General features: G+C 44.8%; 1 long non-coding RNA gene across 2 annotated transcripts; it reads right to left on the reverse strand.

The window, feature by feature from the left end:
* Positions 1-479: 479 nt before the first annotated feature.
* Positions 480-23,590, reverse strand: LOC123651850. Of its 2 annotated transcripts, none has more exons than XR_006740812.1 (3): positions 23,470-23,590; positions 22,778-22,875; positions 480-587 (listed from the first exon to the last, which is right to left on the reverse strand). It is a non-coding gene; the product is annotated as an uncharacterized LOC123651850 (long non-coding RNA). The 2 variants fall into 2 exon arrangements; XR_006740813.1 differs by lacking the exon at positions 480-587 and adding an exon at positions 4,318-4,843.
* Between the last annotated feature and the right edge of the window lie 1,385 nt (positions 23,591-24,975).

Raw genomic sequence — 24,975 nt, forward strand, 5'->3', positions numbered from 1 at the left:
CTAGTAAATCCAGGTTACACATTCAATAATACTATTGATTTCAGGGGAGAAGAACAACATGACACAGTAAAGAACAGCCATTCTCAATGAGAAGTAAACTTTTGCCACAGAAGTCTTCTTTGATTACTTGGTGGGAAAAAAATGGAGGGTAATAGGTAAAACGAACACATATCCTCTATGCTTCATTGGGTAAAGCTTTGAATACTGCATTGGTCAAGGTGGGCTAATAATTCCAAAATTCTCAACAGAATAAAGGTTTGCTTACTAGATTATTTTCAAATAATAAAGGCTTATATCCAGCTCATGTCACATTTTAATGCATGTCAAGATTATCAATTCAAGCCAGAATTCAGTTTCATCGCTCCATTTAACTTTAAGGGAGTAGATTATATGTACCAAGAAGGCAAAGGAAACAGGGTTTGGTAAACCCCACTAGTCTCTAACATCACCTGCTGTACTAGTCACCAAATACATTTTCAATCTTCCTTCCATACTTATCTTAAACTGTACAACCACATCCAGTTAAAGCTCAAAATCACTGATGATTTTTCATCAGGTTTCCTCCTTGTGGTCTAGTGACCTATGAACTAAAAAATAAAGTTACCACCCAACCACTTACATATATCCAGTATACAATGGTGACACAAGGACAGAGTAACAGATAATTAAAACAGACTTGTGTTTTCATAGCAATTCATCTCCCTTAAAAACTTGGTAGACTTTTATTCGATTTGCTTCAACTACTAGTAAGTTCCGTGTTTCAGTGCACACACAAAGTTGTCTAAAATGTGTTTTCAAGGCTACCTTGATTCCTTGCTTTCTCTTCCTTAGTGCCTTCTTTCCCTCTCTCTCTCTCTCTCTCTCTCTCTCTCTCTCTCTCTCTCTCTCTCTCTGTGTGTGTGTGTGTGTGTGTGTGTGTGTGTGTGTGTGCCTTCTCTCTTAATGGCAACAATGAAATTATCTTAAATAATATATAAGAAGGCCACTTTCTTATTCTTATTTGTTTCCACTTGGCTAAGTTACTTTAACTAAAAAATTTTAGTGGGTCTTGATGCTCAAAGCCTTTTTTCAATTTTATCTCTAATCAGGTAGGTCTAGAAACAGCTTTTCCAATTTTATCTCTTATCATTTAAGTCTAGAAATAGTCATCACTTGCTTTTTTTTTTTTTTCTGCTACTGAATTTTACTTTCTCTCTCTTCCTTTTCATTTTTACTTTCAAACTGCTTTAAAACATCAGAAACCTAAGTTAGGTCAATTTGGGATAAGACCAAAATGTTTGAAGCACACAAACAATAATGCTACATAAACTTCATGAAGGAGCTGAACCTCTTTATTGGAAATGGTAAGGAAACTGAGGTTGGGTAAATGCTAGCTATGGCATTCAGAATTCAGAATGTTTATCATAAATTGGAGAAATAAGAGGAATTAATGGGTATGAGTTATTGCCCATGCAAAGTGGTTAAGAGGCTACCTGAGGAGAAAATGTTGGCTATTTTATGTCACTGATCATTTCCCAACCCACTCACTAGAAGACAGAGATCATAAGGTCACTATGACAGAGCTATGAAAAAAAAATAATATAATCAAGTGGGTTCCCCATCACCCCCAGCTTCACACATAGCTCATGGAGTCATTCAGGAGCACACAGCATGAAATTCTAGAAAATGCATAATAACATGGCAGATTTTACAACTCTAAGGATTCTACTCCTATAGCTGAGCCAGTATTCAAAAAAGATCTCTATGTACATAAGTTAAAAGGTGGGGAAGTCCCATAAGCTGGGACACCATGGAGGCATCTCTGTATTGGTCCCATTGAAAGATGTTCTAAGGGGTACCATGAAAACAGTGGAGAGGAAACACACTGAGGATATATTTTAGAGGCAGAGCCAGGGAGACTTAGATATGGGGAGATAGAACAAAAAAGGACTCAAGGAAAATGACTGATTTTTTTTTTTAACTTTATCTAGAGCTATGCTCAGCAAGACCCAAGCAGCACAAAGGCTGTCTTAAGGCTATGAAGAAAATACCATTAGACAGCCAACAATCAGTAAATCACAAAACCCTGATGAGTAAGTTGGAAGCATGAGGGAGGAAGTAGATAAACAAACTGATTCATAATGACAGGAAACAGCCCAAACCTAAACACCCAGAGACAAGGGTAGAAAATTCTGAACAGACAGCATTGGTTTACATTCTCTGTATCCTGTTGAAGTTCCCAGTGGATCTTAAACCGAGCAATGAAGCTTCAGGAACGGGAGTTAAAACCTAAAGAAGCAGCAGCATTTTCAGAGCACAGATAGACTGGTCTCCACAGTGATGTATGTGCTAGACACAGAGCATCAACCTAAAATGATTTCCTAGAAGGAAAGTGAAAGACTCCCTCAGCTCTAGACAAAAATGAAAATCCAGGAAACCAATTATATTTGAGATGGGCCCAAATATGTTTGAAATAGGAATAGTACAAAGAATCAAATTTTTCAAAATGGGAATGAACAGCTTGTTCTCATCTCAGCCAAGGGACGAAAGGCTGGTGACATTAGTAGCCTTTGTCAAAACCAAAAGATTTTTACAAGAACAACCATTCATTGATGTTGTCCTGGGAGATGGCTATGATTGAGAACTGCAAGCATAATGAAGAGTTAGGCTAGGGAGCATGGAACTTGTCTGGGTTCAAATTGCAGGACTGACACTTGCCAGCCATGTGAACATGGGCTGATGATGTCATCTCTTTGTATCTGAATTTCTCTGACTGTGAATTTGAAAGGACAATGGTAGCCACTGCATAGGGCACATGTGTCAAACACAAGGCCCGCGGGCCAAATCCGTCCCGCCAGGCCTTGCAATGTGGCCCGCACCGCGCTGTCATCACTGCACTCCGCTGCGTTTCCATCACAATGACAGTTTATGACTGTTCAGTAAACCATTCGGCCCGCGATTTAGGCTGGATTTTAGATTTTGGCCCCTTCTCTGAGTTCGACACCCCTAGCATAGGGTCTCTGAACAAATTAAATGAGTTCACATATGTAAAGTTCTTAGGACGGTACCTGGCACAGAATGATATTCAATTAGTGGGAGCTAAAGGGAAAGAACTAGACAGCCTTTGTGCTGCTTGGGTCTTGCTGAGCATAGCTATAGATAAGGAACTATGATTAAAGAACTTATCTAACATCACACAGCTGAAATGTGGCACAGCAGGGTTTTAATTCACAACTGTCCTCTAAACCGCGGGTGCTGAATCCTTATCATATACCAGTCCACTCCCACACTGAATCTAGACTGGCCCTGTGACTCAACTTAACTAAAGGAAGGCAGCAGAAATGTATTAGTTCCAGAACCAGGAGGGCCTGGCAGCCTCTGTGTCTGTGCTCTTGGGAGCCCTGAGCACCCATGAATTATGTCTGATCCATGGAGACAAATGGAGAGTCCATAAACCATGCAGAGAGAAAAGAGTCTCAGATGTTTGTGCCAGCTGAGCCCAGCTTTCCAGCCATGCCCTCCAGACACCAGACACATTAGTGTATCTGTCTTGAACATTCCAGCCCAGCCACCCTCTGACCACAGCCCCATGGAAGAACCCAAGCAAGAGCAATAAAAGAACTGTCTAGCTTAGCTACAGGGCTGGCGTCTGTTAATTAATTAAACAGAGGCCATTAGACTGAGGTGGCTTTGATGCCTTAGTAGCCCACGTCAGCAAATCAAAGCCTAAGCTTGTAGATACCTCACAGTTAATAAATCAAAACTTAAGGAAAACCAGCCACAAGTAGCCAACTAGTCTTTTCCAAATAAACCAATAGCTTAATCTATAGCCAATCAAATAATTTTCTTGTTTTGCTTCTGTGCCTTATCTCTAAACTCTTGCCCCTAGTTCCTATCAGAAGAGGGCTCCTAATCACTTCTGGTTTCACATTGCCTGATGTGAATCAATGTTTGCTCACATAAACTCTTAAATTTGAATATGCCTCAGTGGGACCTATTTGTTATGAAGTAATACATAACCAAAACACTAGTCTATGAGGAAAAGACTTTTAGGAGATAAATATGTGTCAGCAACATAAGGCTGGAGCCCAGAGTGACCATCCCATTCCAGATGCAAGCTGGATAATGGGATTACACCACTCAAGTTCAAGTCCTGCTATTGCTTTTTATTAATTAGATAAGTTGTTCAGTATTTCCCTAATTTATTTCCTTCTCTGAATAATGGGGATACTACCTATCTCATAGTGTTTTACTAGTGACTTAGTGGTGTAATTCTTACAAACAAGCTTAGAATGGTGCCTGGAACATAGTAAGAAATCAACAAAAAAAATAGGTAGTACAATTTTTCATTATTAAAAATAATTTTTCTAGAGTGATTAAATTGATCAACACAAGCAACCGGTGAAATCCCAAGTTCTACTTTCTTACCTTTCCAAGAATAATGCCACAGGAACTTTATATCACTCTCCTTCATGTTAAGAAATGACAATGCACATTATTGTCAAGATATTACTATTAAAGGAGTTTGACAAGGACAAAAAAATTAATAAAGAGGAGAAGATTACAGCCCATCTCGTACTGATCTTGAAGAGGATTGGCATCTCAAGCTACTGCTGCAAAATGCCATTGTTACAGAGAAATGGATCATGGCGGTGTGGTTTTTCACCATGGAAAAGTCATTCACAACACAGACACAAAGTAGTAGTGACTGCTCCCATGCAAGTCATTTAAAATGTCATACCACTCCATGCTCATGGAAGGAGTTTCCAGAAATAATGCAGCAGCCAAAGTGAGCACAGACGTGGACATGGACAAAGGGAGCACAGAGACTTCCAGGGAGGTGAGCGGCTGCCCAGTCACTATTCTGATGAATAGATAAGGAAGGACCAAAGGCTTCCTTAGAAATAAAGATGGCTTCTAAATATTACTCTGGGCAAATACTAAATAAATAATAAAGCCCTCATAAGGAGAACTAGACATTCCAATAGAGAACAGACCTCAGGGGACAAGAGCAAGTTGGAACCTGCAGAAGACCTCTAACTGGACAGAACAGAATCATCTCAGTGGAGATGAGAAGTCTCAGTGGACCTTTGGGAAAGTGGATTCCTAATACATGAGGCTGTTACTCATCCTGTATTGCCTCATCGAAAATGTTTCAATGGGGAATTGTGCATGCCTTGTTTTGGTACAGACTTTCTCCTTTATCAGTCATTGGTGATACTGTATATGGATTTCTGGATGGCATGAACCTTTTCTCATTTAATTATTCTTGAGATTCTGCTGCCCAGAGTTGAGAAAACCAAGGATACAACCCACTCTCTGAATGCTCCTTAAAGAACTTATTTCTGTCTGAAAGTGCTATGTAATTGTGAAAGGCAGCCATAGTAAAGTGGAAGAAACCTTGGGCTGAAATTCAAAAGTCATATTCACTCAACAAACACTTGCCAAGGCCCTGGTGTGGACAAGGCAATGTAGGTGCACGATAGAATTACTAAGATCAAAGAGAACCAGGATCCTCACTTCAAATTCTACCCACAGAGCCCAGCACAGGCCTGGGTGTGAGGCCGCTTTTCAACAAATGTTTGTTAAACCAAGTCAATTTTACTAACTCACAAGTCAATTCCCTCTTCAGCATTCACATGCCACCTTAGTCAAACAAAGAACAGTGGGTTACAGCAGCAATTCTAAAACTTTAATGTGCATAATAGTTCCCTGGAGCTCTTGCCAAAGCTTGGATGCTATAAGCTTGGAAGGAACTAGCAGCTGCATTTCTAACAAGCCTCCGGCATCATTGGTGCTCGGACCATATTTTGAGTAGCTAGGAGTCAGCTGATCTCTCTGGGAGAGATTCTGGATACAACCGAGAGGTCCTCCAACTCTACATTGTTTAAGGGTGGAAAACACTACAGAGTCTAACTGTGGAAAAAGAGAAAGAGAAGTGAAGGTGCCTGGTGCGGATCCAAGAGATTAGCAGAGGTTTCTGGAGGCCAGCAGGAAAAGCCCACTCCTGTCACAAACGCACAAACAAAGCTTTTGGTGACTGTAAAAGGAATCAGGGATAATTTTGCTGGCTCAGAAGGCTCTGTGTCTTAATGATTCTTCCTGTTTTTCTCAGCCTGACCTAAGAGAATGAGAAAACAGCCCTGGTGAAGGTCAGCCGAGGTCAGAGAGGTCCCTGGAGAGGACTGTTTTCAGCTGCACTTAGTGGGGAAAATGGGGGAGGCAGACAGAGCCCCCCACCACTACCAGGTCTACCTAGTTCTAGCCCTACTCTTTGACTCATCCAGTCCAATACCAGGGTATCAGGGAGACAAGAGTCCCAGTATGGGGAGCTCTGCACCAAGTCAACACATTCAATTCCACATTCATTAAAACCACTGAGTGTGCCAATGTGCTCCACACCCACATGATGGCAGGACAAAACAGGGTCAGGGCCCACCAGAAGCTCACAGTCTAATATGGGAAGAATGGTACAGTCACAGGAAGACGGATTACAGTGCAGAATGCAATCAGAGCACACAAAGAGACCTGCAAGTAATACAGAAATTTACAGAAGCAAGAAATCAAATTCCCTTTAAGGCACCAAGCAATGTACCTGGAGAAGATCACATCTGAGATTCGAAGATGGATATGAGGCCCTCAAGTGAAGATGGAGATGAGCTGTTCCAGGTAGGAAAGAAGGCATAAGGGAAGGAAGGTGTGTGTCCAGCATGGAGTTTGGTGTGGCTAAAACAAGGACATATGTGAGAGAATAGCCTATTGTGGAGGAGCTGGGACCTCAAGGGAGCATCTTTAGGGTCTTAGGTCTCTTTCCCATCATAGGGTCTGATAGAAACTCCACAAACACACACTCTTACCTGGCCCAGGTTTAAGACCACACCTGCACAAATGGTACCCAGATTAAGCGGTTCCTTTGCTCAACAATTTTTATTGCACCCCTAATATGTGTGAAGCGCCGTTCGAGGCATTGGAAATACAGTGGAGGCCAGACATGTTCCCAAGAGCCAGACAAACAATGAGTAACACAGGAACTGAAATCAGAGAGAAGTCTTGGGTATGAATCCAAGCTGTGCTGTGAATGGAAGATTTCATATCTCTGCACTCAGTCTCTGCCTCCCTGCTGGGCATAATTATACCCATTGCACAGGATGGTTGTAGAACTTAACCTCTAGGGGGAGACCTCAGACTGTGCCAAGCACACCACAGGCACTCACTGCCCATCCGTTCTGTATTCAGTCACAAAGAGAGTGGGATAATCTTCAAGGTCCCTTTCAGTGTCCTAAGACACTGTGGCACCTGTAACTGTGCCCACTGACTGGGCGGCTGGCACATCCCAGAGAGGGAGCTTCTAGCCCTCCTTGAGGCAGAAGCCAGGGTGGCCAGAGAGAGGCCAGGGGATCAGGCAGCCATTCATCAGGCTGCCGCCCTCGCTAGCCCTGGCGCCGGCAGACCAGGCAGCGCTCTGGCTGCTTAGCTGGCCCGATCGATTGGCTTCCTCACCACTCCACAGACCCGTTGCCATGGCAGTGGACCTCAAGGGACCTCTAGGAGAGGCCAGCACTGAAGAGGAAGGTTCTGTTCTTCTGAACCCATCTGACTCAATCTTGGTTGATTTCAGAGTCCTGGAAGGAGACATAATAACAACTGCAGTTTACTGAGTGCTTTTCGATGCCAGACATCATGTTAAGTGCTTTTCATCAGTTATCTCATTTCATGTTTACAATGACACTGTGAAATAGGTGTCTTCGCCCCTCCTTAGAAAAACAGGAAACAGGTTCGGAGAGGCAAGTACCAATATTACTGAAGTCAGGACATGGTTGTGCTCCAAAAATTGTATGATTTTGAAGACTGTGCTTGTCCAGATGCCAGTCTTCCCGGCCACCTGAGCCCCCAGGGTGAACATTCCTGAGGGCTCAAGAAGACAGCTGTGGAAAATTGACACTCAGAGTCCCTCTGAGACATTCAGGACAAAGCCAGGTCACACTGACAATAAACTACTCAGCCAGCTGCCCCAAAAAATGTTCTGAAATTCCCTAATGCAATCCCAATCTCAAATATTCAGCCTGCTTTTCAAAAGAAAGAGGGAGAGAGAGAGAGAGAAAAGAAGAAGAAGAAGAAGAAGAAGAAGAAGAAGAAGAAGAAGAAGAAGAAGAAGAAGAAGAAGAAGAAGAAGGAGAAGAAGAAGAAGAAGAAGGAGAAGAGAGAGAAAGAAAGAAAGAAAGAAAGAAAGAAAGAAAGAAAGAAAGAAAGAAAGAAAGAGAAAGAAAAGAAGGAAGAAGGAAGGAAGGAAGGAAGGAAGGAAGGAAGGAAGGAAGGAAGGAAGGAAGGAAGGAAGGAAGGAAGGAAGGAAGGAAGGAAATGTTGGCATCCATGCTAACATATCTCCCAATGATGTCTTACACTGGGAAGCAGCAGGCTTTGACAACATCTGTCAGACCCTGGCACAATATTCAATTCTAAAGAGCGAAGTCCCTGTATGTAGGCACACGGTGCTGCCTGGCAGGTTGTGGCTTTAGCTGCAAGGCTCTGCCTGACTGGAGGGGGGCACATCCAGGGCACCCAAGGAAGTCAGTCCTCTCCCTAAACTCAGATGCTGGGAAATGCAGTGAAAGAAGAGCTTGGCTTTCCTTCCCTGCCACTCACCCCCTACAGCATGACTGCTGAGCTGGGAACCCATGATGTGGGAAAATCCGGCTGGCTTCAGTGGCCCCAGACATCTGGATTCCCTAACCCCGAGGCAGCCAGCTGAGAGAGGCCAGCGGGCGCAAGGAGGCTTGGGAAAGCATTTGTAGGGACTTCTGCCAAGTTATGTCCCTCCTGAAAAAACACCCGTCCCACTATCTAGGGGTCACTCGAGCCATGTTTATGTATGCCCAGACCATCCAGCTGATTAATTAATTAACTCCCTGGGTGGCCTTTGGCCCCTTAAGCCTTCACCCCTTGGGGCCTCAATTTCCATATCTATAAAATATTAGACTGAGTGGTTTCTAAGGCTCCTTCCTGCTCTGACTCTTTCTGATGCTGGGATTCTATTGTGAAGAACAGGAAAAGCACAGGGTTGGAATCCAGCACTCTGCCAGTGTGGCCATGTCCTTCTCTATCTCTGAATCTCTGTTTCCTTCTGTAGTTGGGTGAGGAGTGGACTAGATGACCTTGCAGTCCTCCACAGCTCTGTCATTTCCAAAACCAGAAGACGTCGTTGACAGACCCACTCCTGGCCACCTGCATGCATTCTACCACACTTCCAAAACTGACTCCACCCAGCACCTTCACCATAGTTCAGGCTGACCGATCTCTCACCTGGACCATTGCAGTAATCTCCTAAGTGATCCAGCAATGCCCGCCCATTCTCATCAAGGCATCAGATCTGACATATTAGCCCCTGCCAATATGAATTCCCATTGCTTTTGGGATAAAGAACAAAAACCTTCTTTCAACCTGCAGTACCAGGAGGGCTAAGTCAGCTAACCCTTCAGCATCATGTCACATCACCTTTCCTTTCCCTCAGCATACCAGCCACCTGGCCTTCTCTTACCACCTTAATGGACCAGGGTTCCTAGGTTCTTGGAACTAGAACTAGGCTCTCTGTTCTTGCTATTCCTTTGCCTAGAAAACTGACCTATTCCTTCTCTATCCCACCCTATTCTTCAACTAGCAAGTTTCTTCTCTTCCTTTAGATTCTCACCTCAAGCCTCCCTATTCAGGTGTCCTTCCAGGCAGCTCAGATGCCCTGCTTAGACTTTCCTGCACAGGAGTGTGTGTGTGTGTGTGTGTGTGTGTGTGTGTGTGTGTGTGTGTGTTTTCATTACTGTGTGGGCACACTGATGAGATTATCTGTTTTCTCTCTTCGTCTTGCCCCTAGTCTACACTCAGTGCATATTCCCAAGATGGACAGATGGAGCAGAGGTGTGCAGCCCTTGAGGGATGGATGGCATCTCGTTCAGCAAACCCTGACAGAGACCAAGGCTATGTAGGCTATGATCTAAGACTTTGAGGCTCCTGAGGAGACATCCTGCTGACTGCTGGGAATCTCTGCCCCAGGCAAGCTTGTGACTTAAAGTCAACTGTGGGCTGAGCTTCAAATTCATTCCAGCAGAAGGTGCTCATAAGTCCACCCCAGAGACCTCTGGTGCTGGCTGCCTTCCCAGCCAGGCAGACAGAGGGGTGGCTCCAAAACATCAGTCAGAGGGGAACAAGAGCTTAGGGAGCCAGAGAATATGCTGCAAAAGCAAGATATTGTTCTTTCTACTTTGCACTGATAATTCAAGTGTAAATGTAGCCTTCCTATACCTCCCCAGCTGGACAGAGGGCCCTATGCTGTGCCTCAACACCCCCAGGCATCCCTTTAGCAATGTACTCAGTACATTATAATGAAAGCATATTTTCACATATGCCTCCCACCAGATTGAAGGCTGCCTGAGGGAAGTGGCCTAGCCTTTTTCATCTTTTGTCTTCAGTACCCAGTGCCAAGAACACAGCTGTCACTAAGAAAAGTGTCCATCATTGTATCGGTGAGAAAACTAAATCCCTGAGAGGAAGAGTGTCACATCCCAAGGTTGCACAGCATGTCACTTACTGTCAGAACCAGGCATGTAACCCAGGTCTCCTAAATTGAGTTGACATCCTTCCCCATTGCCATCCTGCCTTCATAGGGATGAGTCCTGTTTGTGATTCTAGGGACCAAGGCCTCCAAAGACTTGGGATAGTGAATCATCCTTTTATTAGGAGGGTCCAGAAAGCAGGATTGGTGGACTGTCCATGGAGAGAGCAGCTGTGGCTGTGTGTCCCCAGCTCCCCAGCTAGAGAGGCTGACCTCACTCAGGACTGAGATTACTAGAGAATCCAACCTATTCCAGGAGGTGGGGAGCACATTTTGGTGATCCCTCCTTCTCTGCACACATGAAATCCATTTTCCAGGACACAGAGACTTATGATCCTCCCTCCATGCCTTACCACCAATCAAATGCTTTCTGAGAATCAGCCAGCATTCACCAAGCATGCTGTCTCATCCAGTCATGCACCCCAGCCCATAAGCTTCTTGAGGGCCAGAAGATTTATCTTAGGTTTGGATCATAGAATATAGTAACTGAAAAGGCCTTTTTTATTTACCTGGTCCCATCTTTGTTTTATATACTTGGGAAATAGGGTCCAAAGGGTAAAAGTGACTTTCCCAGTTCCCTCCATCCCATATAATGGTAAAGACCCCAGGAACTGGGACAGTATCTGTCCCCATCATCACTGCATCTTCACAGACAAGCTCTGCCCTGAAAAGGCTTCAACAAAAATTGGTGTTTTGATTAGCAGGTTAAGAACCACTCCCCTTCTCTGGTCCTGCTCCTTGACTCAGTGGAACCACTGGAAGGGGAGGCCGAGTATGCACCTGAGCTCCAGCTAAGGCAGGGAGGGCGAGGGGTGGGGGAGGACATGGGAGCACCCCACAGGGAAAGAGCTACCAATCTGCCCTACAGGAATGTCCATCCAGGAGAGCTGCCATTCTGGTCTCATATCATTCCAGGATGCATTCGGAGGAGGAAGTCTTCATGTCCCTCTGATCGGGGCTGCTACTTCCTGAGCCTCCTGAGGGCTAAGGGACCGAAGGGTAGACAGGCGGGCAGTGAGGCTGCCACATGCTCCCACCCCAGCTCAGATCCTGTCTCTGCCTCTTCTGGCAGGATGTTATTGCACAGTCCCGGCTGTTATTGTCAGGAGATGGGCTTTCCTGAACTCATTAAAAGGCCTCTGTCCTTTCTCCAGGACCAGCCCCCCCTTTTCCTCTGTCCCCAATCAACACTGAGAGAAAGGAACCCTGGGGCAACTCCAGGTGGAGTGTGACAGCTTCCCTCCCTCTCTGTTTCTCTACTTGGCTGCCGATAACTATGAGTGTAGATGGCAATGGCCCCACTGGGATGCCTTTGTGTGTCAGGCAGTGCTAGACATTCATGGCCATTGTCTAATTTAGCCAATCAATGGTCTAATGGCCATTGTCTAATTTAGTCTCACTTTTACAGTAGGACAATCTGAGGCTCAGAGAGGTAAAATGATGTGCCCAAGGTTACACAAAAAGAAGGAAATAAGACAGAGATTCAAACCCACATCTGCCTTCTCTAGCACCCATTCCCTTGCATGATCCCCTTGCTGCCAACCTAGCCCACGAGCTAGCTGTCATTCTGTGTAAATGGAGAACTCCAGTGAACGAAGTGGGGAAGGCCTTCCCAGGAGCCAGCATTTCCCTGCAGGGATCTAGAGGTCATGGGATCTCCCCTCCTCCCTGGGAAAGAGCTGGAGTAAGAAGGAATAAATGAGATAGCTCCCGGCTTGTGTTTGTTCAGGCCTTTACCAAATCTAGGCACTTCCACTCCTGGAAGAGAGGGGCTCCTAATCATTCTTAGGCCAAGCTGACCAGAATGAGGCTGCCCCAAAACTGGAGGCAAAAACAAGCATAATTTCTCTTGAGGGATCTCATGTTGAGAAGAGCAGAAAAGCGGCAGCCAACACAACATGTCTTCTTCTACACCTGATTCCTGCTAGCTGGGTAATCCTGCACATCACACTTTCCGAGGCCTTACTTTCCTGGTTTGGGAATTGGGGTAACTACTCCACCACACAGGGCATAGCATCAGTACCCAACCACGGTTCCATGGGCATCAACACACCTTATAGAGTTAAATACACAAAACTCTGATTTCAGATTATGGACATTTTGATCTTTCTTTTTCTGTTAAGATAATAGCTTTGGGGCCTGAATCTGGAGTCACATCTCAGCTCTGTTCGTTACTAGCTAGGTAAATGGCAGATGCGTGTTTTAACGACACTAAGCGTCTGTTACTTGATATGAAAAAAGGAGAGAAGGGGAAACAAGAGAGCGAGAGCAGCACAGGAGATTTTGCACAAGGAGCCAGCCTGGACCCACTACCTGTCAACAGGGAGCTGTCCTGGTTCCTCACACCCAGCAGCTAGAGCCACACCTCCCTACCATAAAATAAAACAAACAGACAGACAGGGAGACAGTGAGAGAAGCACAGAAGATTCTCTTGGAATAGACACATGATGAAAATCACAGACCTGCCTGGAGTAGCATTGTCCTTATCTCCAGAGTGATGCCTGCAAGGTCTTTGCCCAACATCAGTTCGTTCAACCACTACCACATCCCAAAGAGGTAGGTACAGCGATAATCCCCAGTTTACAAAGAAGGAAACTGACTTGGAGAGGTTGAGTGACTTGTCCATAGTCACACACTTAGAAGCATGATTGAACCCCAGAAGGACTCCACAGCCCACTTTCTTTAACACTCAGACCAGATCTAAAGGCCAGTGCCATCATTCATTGGCTGACTGACCTTGGGAAAGAACTCACCTTTCCTGGATTTCCATTGTCCTTACCTGTGACAAAGGTACAGATAAAGGCCATCATGGTGGCCTTGGGAGCCTTTGACCACAGCCCAGCACAGTGCCTGACCTAAAAGGTGAGTGACATTCTTTCAGTCTCTAGTGTACATCAATTTTCCCAAAACTGCTTCACCATAAGAATTAACATAATTAACAAAATTAACAAAAAATACAGAGTCCTGAGACCTGCCAGCTCAGATTCCTGACAGAACTTTCCTAAGCGTTTGTTTGTTTGTTTGTTTGTTTGTTTGTTTGTTTAAAGCTCCCAATGATCCTTATAGCAAAGTAAATTTCAGGCTCAGTGGGCCAGTGCTGACTGCACATTCAAATTGCTTGGGGAACTTTTGAAAAATCTCAATGCAAAACCCCATCCTAGATCTACTGACTGAAAGTCTTGGGGGGGAGCTCCAGCCTGATATCAGGGCTTCTCATCAGCTCCCAGGTGATTCCAGCTGGCAGCCAGGGTGGAGAATCACTGCTTGGGCCAGTGCTGTCCAAAAGGACATTTCTGCGGTGATCACCATGTCCTCTACCTGCACTGCCCAACCTAACAGGTGCCAGTCATGTGGCTGTTAAGAACCGAAATATGGCTAGTGGGACTAAAAAGCTGAAATGTTGCTATGGTTTCATTTTAAATCATGGAAATTTGACCAGCGACATAGAGCTAGCGGCTACCATACTGCACCCTGCAGCCCCAGACCTGAGAGTGCACACTGCCCCTCTGCGTGACAGGCAGGGGCTGAGGAATGAAAAGAAGGTCCTCCCTCCTTCATAAAAGGGGTGAGGAGGGCTCTCTGAGATGTTTCCTTGGAAATCAAAGCATTTTCATAAGATCCAAGACAATAATTGTTCTCGGTGGTCTGTTCCATTGGTAACTTTCCCAGCAGGCCCCTTGCTTGGCTCAACTGGAGAAGGAAAACAGCCACCTCCAGGCTTCCAATGAGAGCCTTGAAGTTGCAGGAAAAGCCAGGGGGTGGGCCAAGGAGACGAGAGCTTCTATTTTAAAGACGTTTTCCTCTTTGGAATAAGCTCCATCCTCCAGTGGTGCCGACAGGGCAAAGGTTGTGACTGACATTGTGCTGCTGGACATTAAACAGCCTCCGAGGTCACCTGGCAGCTGGTGGGCACGTCCTGACAGACGGTCCTTAATCACTCACCCTGCCCCTGGGAACCTTGAAGCCCGGTGAGAGGGGACCGCGGAGACCAGCTGGTGGTGATCCCCCTCCATGCCACTGCCCCTCCACATCACCCCGCCCCCTGGCCTGCGGGTGATGGATGTTTGTGAGTTAAGTGGATATGCACAGGCAGGGGGTTCAGGGACCAGACCACCAGGGCAACAGCACAGGAAGCTCTACGGAGTGTCTCCTCCCTGGTGTGAGCTCACTCCTGGATGACAAGCTGTGATTTCCAGCCAAATGTTTTCTTACCATCACCACACCTATTGGTTCTCTCTCCTCTGGGAGCAATTAGCAGGTCTTTCAAGGGGTCATCTTACTCTAGTTCCATTAGGGCTTGGGACCTTAAGACCTCAGGCCAGGGTCAGGGAGGAAATATGGACCTTGGACTGGTGGAGGTGCTGATGTGCCTGAGCAAGTCTCTTCGCCATTAAAATGGGGACAGTAATAGCTGCTTCTCAAGGCGGCTGGGAAAACAAAGCCAGATGAGGGTTTGTAAATAAAAATGGTTGGCAGGCAGTAGGTACCCAAGTATTTTTAAAAATCTAAGCTTTCTTAACCTCCATTCCTTAGGATTTCTTAATCTTCACCTTGCTCTTTCCCTAAATTTCCTTTTAAGAACTTCAGTATCCTAAGCTTTGACTTCTGACCCCTACACATTTGTTACCCTAAGAATATCTCCCAAATACCCCAATAGCACTCAAGCCCCAGCGGGCCCCACACTATTCCCCACCTGGACTCAATGAGCATCCCAGCGCTATTTTCTCCACCAACCTTTAGCTCAACTGAACAAACATTTGCTGTGTGCTTCTCAGTAGGGCAGCTGAGTACTTGTGCATGGAGTTGGGGCAAGAGGCCAGCAAATCTCCTGTGCTCAGAGAACTCCAATGGAGACAAGGACACACAACCTCAGGGCAGTTTCAAAGCACCATCCTGACAACAGCTCTTAGGATCTTTAAAACAGCCTTGGGGAAATTGTCACCATAATTTCTATCTATCAGATGAGGAAACTAAGGTTCGGAGAATTGGAATGTCTTGCCCAAGTTCACAAGCATGCAGAGCCAAGCTCACACTCAGATGGATGTTTACTTCTAATGATATTCTGCATGCAAAGCACTCATGATAGGAACTGAATTGTTGATTTGTGTGACTGTGATCCAAATTCTATACTCTTTCCAACGGGAGGAAAAGAGCCTGGGTTTTAAAAACAAACAGGCTGTGATTAAGCACAGACACAAGGGTTCAGAGAAACCAGATATTAATATGTACATGCAAGACACAGAGATAGAGGCATGTTTTGAAGACCCTGGTAAAGAATGTGAGCTGGGCAACTTCAAAGAGAAGCTGGGACTTGAGTGTGGAAGAAGGAGTAGGCCTTAGTTCAGAGGGAGAAAGGAGGAAGAATTAGACCTTTATAGGCATGGGGCCAAGTACTAGAGATGCAGAAATGAATGACAAGGCAGCTGCCCTGGAGAAACTTACAGTAGCAAGCCGAACACTCCTGGGGGACTACCCGGGGAGGAAATGAAGGAAAGTGGACAGCTCTAGTGTATGGTGGTCCAGGAAATTTAGGGTTTATATCAAAGGCAATGTGGTGGGGATAGGGTGTCCCTCCAGTCCCTTTGTCCCAGCCTTTGAATCACACTCAGGTCCCAGGACATAGCTCCAAGTCCCTTTCAGCTTCCTCCTCTAAGCCATGAGGCTCCATTGGCCTGCAATTAATTAATTAGAAAGCTACAGACTTAGGACAATAAATCCTCCTTAGTGACACCTCTGCTCCCCCTCCCTCACCTTTTGTCCCTCCCCTTGGGCTGAAGAGGAAGCTTCCCACCCTGTGGAGAGGCCAGGCTCTCCTCCTCCCTCTCCCTTCCTTTCACCCCACTTCAAATCAGCTTTATGGTTTCCATGGAAACCAGAGAGACCAGGCAGCCAGGGGTCTCACAAATACATTGTTTGTGACACCATTTGGGATGGGGGAGAAGTGAGAAAGTAGCTTATAAATGTCTTCCCTGCCACGCAGCCATGAAATTGCTCTGGATTGGGAGAGACTCGGCTTTCTAATTTCCACTTCAAAGGGGCTTTGCTGAATTAAGTCCAAACACAGCCGTAAAGGAACACATACACACACACACACACACACACACACACACACACACACACTCACACTCATATACACACTCACATATACACAACACACACTCATATACACACTCACACACTCACTCATATACATATATTCACACAGATGCACACATATACACTCATTCATCACCTTTACCAGTACAGCTGGGCTCAGTCCACTGAGAAAACAAACCTCCCATAAGATGGCCCCTCTCCTACCTCCCCACCTCACACCCCACTCACAGGCACTTAGAACCCTCTATTCTCAGCAGGTAGAAACCCCCAGAGACCTCCCAGAGCTGCCACACCTTCAGCAGCCCTCAGCCCCCAGCAGCTGGTCCCTCAAACACTCCGGTCTTAAGCCTCACCAATGGGGAACTAGCTTCTCAGCCCCTTTAAAGTCCGTGACAGGAGAGTTACAGCTGCTGTGGACTGGAAGCCCTGCCCCTCTGGAGGCTTGCCCAGTGGACGCCAGTAGAAGCCATCAATCCTGCTCAAAATGACAAAGGACCGTGGGCATGTGATAAATGAGAACAGGAGACAAATACTTTATCTCCCACTTTGATGGGTCTAAGCTTGGAATCCAGGTTGCTGAGAGTGCACTTAGCTTGGAGAGGGGTCCCTGGTATCAGCACTATTTCTTTAAGCAGCCCAGGTGAGCCAGAGCATATATCCTCTGTATATGGAATGGACAAGAGCCTAAATTATTCTCATCAGCCATCACAAGGCAGTCCAGAATTCTCGAGGGCAATTCTGTTGCTTCAGCTTAATATCTTGGTCAATGTGGGAATCTAGGGATTAGTTCACATTCAGCAGAGTCTGCTTGGGAGTCCATTCATTTCTGAGCACAAAGAGATCATTGGAGGATTAATATGTGGGACCACTGGCCCAAGCCCCTTGACTCTTGGCTTGTGAGTTTATTCTGTCCCTGTAGTTTGCACGTGAGTTTACTCCATCCCTGTAGCTTGCATTAGTTCTCCACTCTTCAAAAGAAAAACAAATAAGAGAGCCCTCCTTTCCTCTGCCTAAGTCTCATCCTAGCATGTGGAGCAGAATGTCAACCTGGTCCTCCCTCCATTTAAATTTTTTATCCCACACCTGGAGGGTATAGTAGACTTGGGGTAGGTCCCTAACCTGACTTCCATTTATAGTGTTGCCCTGAGAAAATTCATTTAACTCTAAATTTGATCTGTAAAATGGGCATAATAACATAGCACCCTTCCCCAAGGCAGTTGCAATGATTTGGGGATAAAACCCCTGGCACAAGTGTGTTAAGCACATGTTACCTCTCTTCAGGGCACTGGATAGAGGTAAATAGGAAATAATATTAACTATGACCTCTCTTGCCATATTTTTCACCTCAAGGAGGCAATAGGTCTTACATATGCACATTAATGCCTACTCTCTCTAAACCAGTCTCTCGGTACTCAGGATAATTAATTTTTAGCTCTTCAATTTTGAGTGTCTAAAGGACAGTCTCAGCACCATTACCCAAGCAGAAATGTAAATTGAAGTTAAGATTATTGTGGCTTACATACAAATAATTGAGCAATACCTTGTGTAAGACAGAGAATGAGTAAAACAGACATATCCTCTGCCCTGGGTCTCATCTACCCAGGTTTCAATCCCAATTCTCCCCTGCTGGCTATCATTTCGTATTTGGCCTTTTTTTTTTTTTTTTTTTTTTTTTTTTTCCTGAGCCTCTATTTTCTTACCTGGAAAATGGGACTGATCACCTACCAGGACTGAATGAAGTAAAGCCCATGAAATACTCAAGCTCAGGGAATGTCTAGTATAGGAAGTGCTTGATTAACTTTAGCTGATGCTGCTATGGCTGTTATTGTTATTTTTATCAATCCATCCCATTCTGGATTAATTCAGTCGCAAGAATGACACAGTAGAGCTGTGAGAGGAGGTGCAAAGTGTCTGAGTGACCCTGGGAACTCACTTCCCCTCTCTGGGCCTTTGTTACATAAAGCAAAACAGCAGAGAGATAAGACCCAGGGATCCTCTGTCACTCAATGGCTTCATGATATACTCAAGATCTAAGAGCCATGAACAAAAACAAACAACAAAAAACATGAAGGGGCTCCTTAAGGCTCACAGTTCAGCGGGTCCTCCTACTCACCTTGGTTCCAGGACAGCCAATATTTTTTTTCCAGAAAACTTTTTTTTTTTCCCATCGCTCCTCCCTATGCCTTCCCCTCCTCCCTGCCACCTTCCTCCTCCCGGGGAAGCAGAAGTTCCTGAAGTCTAGAGAGAAGGTCAGAGGTCTCCACCGGCCTGGCCAGGAGCCACCTGGACTGCTTCCTGCCAGGAGTCTTCAGTGAGCTGCTGCCCACCCCAGGGAAACCCAAATAAAGTCACCTCCCCACCCGAAAGCATTTTTCCCTTTAAGGAAAGGTTGTGTTTGGAGCTGAGAATATATTTATGTCTTGAAGGAGAATTCATCCAACCTCTTACGGACACAGTCTGCATCAAAGGGGCCCACCCAAGCCCATTTGCTATTGCTCTCAGGGGCAGACTTGGCCTGGATCCGAATAAATTACAAAGTCACTGAATTTGGCTTGTGATAAACCCTTTCTTTGTTCTTTCTTCCCTTCTTCTATCTCCATGTCCCACCCAAGACTTCCTTTGCTATGGCCAACCAGGCTTACAATCTAATCAAATTCTGTCTTTTCAAAGATGAGACCGATGGCAAATTATTCACAAGGACCATCTAATGTGGCTGAATACATTTCCACCCCAATTAAGTGTATGACTTAATAATTAAGTCTTAATTGATGCTACCAGGTTTGGGTCTGTCCATGATTGAGGTGGCAGGCAGGCCACCTTCACTCTAGGACATCTTCCATGACAACAGCTTCTCCATCCAGAAAGGGAAATACACTTGACTTCCCAGAGATTTGGGGAAAGTAGGAGATTTTTAGATATTGGGTAAGTTTCTGCCATTCTATGAGATAGTTAGGAAGATAGAGAGATGATAAATAGATGAGTATGGATATAGATATATAGAGCGGTAGAAAGTTGTGTAGAGGTATGTGCGGTAGATATGGAGTTTTCATATCAGTTAGAAATAACCCAGTGGGACTCAGGAGTGTGGCCTGGTGACATCAACACTGATTTTATCAGGAAGCAATCCCAGCTTGGAATCCTGGCATGGCCATTTACTGACTACATGACCTTGAACAATTTGCCTCACACTTCCAAGCTTTAGTTTTCCCTTCTGCAAAATAGAGCTGATAGTATCTGCTTTTACAGAGCTATTAAAGAGATTTGGAATCTTTTTATGTAAAATATCTAGCATTGCTTGAGAGTGATAGATATTTAACAAGTGGTATTATTATGCTTCTTATTTGAAATAGCAAGGACGTTTTAGTGTGATGAAAATGTTCTATATGTTGATTATAGTGGGTGTTAGCATACATTTGTTAAAATGATTAAATTATATGCTTCAACTGGTACATTTTATTGTATATAAATTATACCTCAATAAAGCTGATTTTAAAATTTACAAAGAAGAAGCTCTCCAAAGGCATCAACCATACATATCCCCAGGTTGAATGGGGGCCAAAAAAATAGTCCAGCCCTTTCATCCTTATCTTACCAATCAGAGAGATGGAGAGCTCCAAATCCAGGCATTCCTAAATAAAAGAGATATTTTCACCAGCAAAAAGCAGCTGCTCTGGCCTTTTGGGAATAGTCCTCTGCCTTAAATCCCCTTCTTGACCACCCATGCTTAGAGACCCCCGGCGTGACTCACAGAACCTGTAAGTCCCCATCCAGCCTTGCTTCCAGTCAGTCCCCTTCCCACTCACACACCTCCAAGCAGCTGTTCAGCCCACCAGCTCTCAAACACAGCAGCCGTCGCTTTGGTCCTGCTTTTCCACTGCCTGAAGAACCCTTTTATCACCAGGAGCCCAGCCAGAACCCATCCAGCAAAATCAACCACCGTTTTCTCAGCAGTCCCATCACACTTTATATTGAAGGGAGGAAAGGACAGATGTGGGGGCCTCAGGGTAACTAAGCTTGCTGTGTCAGCCCCTGGCTGCTCTGTATACTATATACTACTTACTCTTTCAAACAACCACATGAGCTAAGTCTTATTAGCTCCTCTTTGCAGAAGGGAAATCTAGTCCACAAAGCCTCAGGCATAATCCCAGGATGGAAAGACCCCCTCAAGACCATTTTTCCTCTACTCCCCGTACCCCACTGACACCTAGTTAATCACAGATTGTCTGTCACCAACACTAAACTTACTCTTCTCAGAAACCCCTCATGGCCCAGGCTCAGGCCCCTGTGCCTAGTAAAGCTTCAATAAACACTCGTCATGAATCCTTCTTCACATATCACATGTCCTTTCTGATCATTGGAGACTGGACAGAAGGGATTCTGATCACTAAGGAATAGCATTGCCAAGTAGAATATCTCAACATTCTCCACGGACACAGGTTTGCTGGCAGGAGGATTTGACCTTGACCACCACCCATTTCTCTTTTAACTACATTTGCTTTAAAGGGAAGTCTAAATTACAATTAGCACAGAAAGTGTAGCTTTCTGCAGTCTCTGAGCTGGTGATCAAACTGTGTGAAGATGGGCCATTGGACCTAAAAGGATAATGTATACCTAAGGGCATCTTTCCCAAATTCTAAGCATAAGGGCCCAAAGAAGTCTACAGCTTAGGGGGGGAACCATTGCCATGTCTGTAGAATTCACCTGTTTTGTTTTGGTTTTTTGCATAGGCTCCCTATGTCTGGGGATCTTCCCACAATCTGAACCCCATCTCCAAAGTAGGAGAATCTACTTTGGAGGTGGATCTTCCCACAATCTGAACCCCATTCTCCAAGTAGGAGAATCTACTTCGAAAGAGAACAAGCTGAGGACCCAGGAGCTGTGTGGAATCTGTTTTGTGGCTGAGGTGGAGGAGAGGCAAAAATCACCAAGGTCAGCAGAGGTGGAAGAGCTGTGTCCAGTCCCAGCAGAACTTCCTGGTGCAAGCAATGTGGTCCCCACAAGAACTGGGTAATTCAAGGATGGCTTCTTCCTGAACCATAATTCTCCAAAGATGCTGTGAGCTACTTAGTATGCTTCACTAAATTTGGTTTCTGCATAAAAAGGTGGGGAAGGTTCTGTTGCTTGCATTTAAGATATCAGACACATGCAAACTTCATGCACACCAGCTTTGCAAAACAAAACCTTTTCAAACCAAATATACCTCACAGCGATAGCTGACCCCCCGAAGCTTGATGGGGATCTCATGGGCCTAGAACATGCTGAGTGCCAAGTACCTATGTGTTCAAATAAGATGTAGAGAGGCCCCATTTCTAGGCTGCTTCTCGGGCTCTCAGACCCAGGCTCTCCAGTGCGGTGGGCTGTCTTTGTGACTCAGAGCTGGATCTGAAGATCAGATAGCTGAAGGAGTTTCCAGAAATGGTTGGAACAATGGCAGCATCACTAGAAATAAGTCTGTCACCTCCCACAGAAGCGACTTTGAGGGAAAACATGTGGGGCTTTTTTTTTTTTAATTTGCAATTCTGAAGCATTTGCTAAAACGTCACTTCCATGACGAGTTGTGGCAGAAAACACCAAGTGTCAAAAGAGTCTTGTTTCAGTTCTGCTGCCAACCTCCTATGTGCATATTTCCCTTTTCTGTGCCTCAGTTTCCCTGCCTGTAAAATCAGAGTGTTGATCTTTGCTCCCCGTGACCTCTTTCGGGATATTTCTCTTGCAAAAAGCTGACTTTTTTTATGCCTGTGCCATTCAACTGGAACTACCAGGTATGGATGGCTCTACTAGGTTGCCCAAGTAGGGTGTGTCCTTGCCAAGAATGCCCATCTGAGGGGTGAATAAAATCCAGCCCACATTCCCCACCCTATGCTTCTTCCCATTGGAGAAGAGGCATTTTTTCCTAATTTGCACAGAAGCATATGGGCTAACCATGTCCCTACTTATAGTTATTTCATACCCATGCCATCCTTCTCATTGGGCTCCTTCTACTCTTCTCTTAGTCATTATTCCTCCTTTACTGCACACTTTAGCTCCTGGGTACAATCATATTCACTGCCTTCTTCCTACAATAATCCTCAGAACGTCAATATATATAGAGAGTGAGCTCACCCAACAGCTTGGACTCTCCATTTCTTGATGTCTTTGACCCCAACAATCTTGTTGTTCATTCCACTTCAGCTATCCTCTCAACAGTTACACCATAGACCCTGTCATTGCCAGAAATTTCTATTTTGAAATCTTATTCTTTGACCTCCACTTCCCATTCCTCTAGCTCACTTGCTGTAGTGGGGCTACCCACTCCCACATTTCTTGTCCCTTTTAATGACCACTAACCCATGTCCACCACATGTCCATATGCCTACCTCCTGTCTCTGCTTCCTTCCTTATAGAAATTAATTCCATTGCACTTCTTTATAACTACTCTCTTGCAGACAACCCCAACACCTCATGCCTCCCTCCTCTGTCACAATCACCTTGCAAACTCCCAACACTTAATGAGCATCTTCTCTATGCTTGTAACCACAGCAACTAAATGCCAGAGAAAAATCACACAACCTGACTAATTGATTCCCCTTTATACTCATGGACACAAATCTCAAAGGAGAGAATTAGCACTGTATACTTCCCTAGGAATTTTGCTTTATCGTTGCCCAAAATGATACTTTAAGTCTTCAAAACTTTATATACACCTTTCACTACCTCCTGCACACCTGATGAACTCCTCTTACAAGTCACTTGAAAATTAAAAATACAAAACCAGGATTCCATCATTTTCCCACCACTAAAGTCTAGCAACTTACCTGCTAGTTAACTCCTCCATGTGAGGTCATAGTGAGAAGACGGCTTCCCATGAATAAGTGGGATCTCATCAGACACTGAACCTGCCAGGGCCATGAATTTGAACTTTCCAGCCTCCACCACTGTGAGAATTATATGTTTGTTGTTTAGAAGCCATTGAGTTTATGATATTTAGTTCTATCAGCCCAAATGGACTGGAACATTATTGATTACTTTTTATGTGCCCAAAACTGTGCAAGCATTACTCATGGAACCTTCAAACAAGTACTATGGGTAACCACTTTTATTATCCCATTTTATAGATTAGAAAGCAGTCCATTGATGAATATTATGTCCCAGATCTTTGCTCCCCTGAGTGTGTTCCTTGGACCTACAGCATGCACCATTGCCAGAAGTCTTTTAAAGAAACAACATCCTCTGGACACACCCCAGACCTACTGAATCAGAATCTGTATTTTAACATCACCAATGATTCTTCTTCACACTAAAGTTTAAGAAATACTGGTTTTGATGACACAAACAAAGAAGAGTTGGGATTCAGACTAGACCTGACTAATTGTGCTCTTAACAGAATGGACAGCAGAAACTAACATCATAGTTTTGACTAAAAAAAGCTAAATTATCACTAACACAAGTTGGACATGACAATACTACCTTTTATTTTCTGTCTACTCTAACAAATATTCCTTCCAAAACCATCTATAGTTTAGAAAAGAGATAACTTGGTGACATGAAAAGCAAGCAGGCCTGGGAATTAAGAGAGCCCCATCAACCAACTTAGCTACTACCTATCAATGACATTTAAAAAGTCATTTACCTTCCCCAGGGTTTACTTTCTTCATTAGTAAAGTAGGAGGGTAAAAACATTCCTTGCCAACTCAATTAATGCTGTGTTTTTTCATGCCAGCATGTTGGGCTGCTGGGACTTCCACAGTCAGAATGGAATCACTTCCTCCTCCAGCCTCAACATCTGTCTTTAGTCAACTCCTTTGGTAATTGCTGTTCCACTTTTCCCAAACATCAAAATAGCTAATAATTAGCACAGCAAATAACCATCACCTTCCAGGGATCCTGATAGTGTGATAACAACCCCAATACAGAACTGGCAGCCAGCTGAATCCCAGGGATGCTCAATGGCTTCCGGGTCTCATCCCGGAAACCAACTAACCACTATATTGGTGCATCCTTTTTCCTATGGTAAGGATCACATCCATGCTCTTCAATCCTGTCACCTTGGGATGACAGTCCCCAAACTCTGGGTCACTATTATCCCTGCTGTCAAAAATCTGTTCTCTGTCAAAAGAGATGCCATTTCACCCCATCATACAGGAAAAGCTCTTGAACTTATGGACATATTCCAGACCCAGAAGAAAGACTGCCAAATCTTCTTGGATGCCCTTAAGCCTGGACCAGATTTTCTTAAGGTCCGGAAGAGAAGTTTTCCCTGGGTATTTTTATAGAAGGGGGAAGTCCAAGATTTTATTTTTTACTCAATTGGCACATCCCAC

This window comes from Pipistrellus kuhlii, unplaced genomic scaffold, assembly GCF_014108245.1.
Source record: "Pipistrellus kuhlii isolate mPipKuh1 unplaced genomic scaffold, mPipKuh1.p scaffold_m20_p_9, whole genome shotgun sequence".
NCBI lineage: Eukaryota > Metazoa > Chordata > Mammalia > Chiroptera > Vespertilionidae > Pipistrellus > Pipistrellus kuhlii.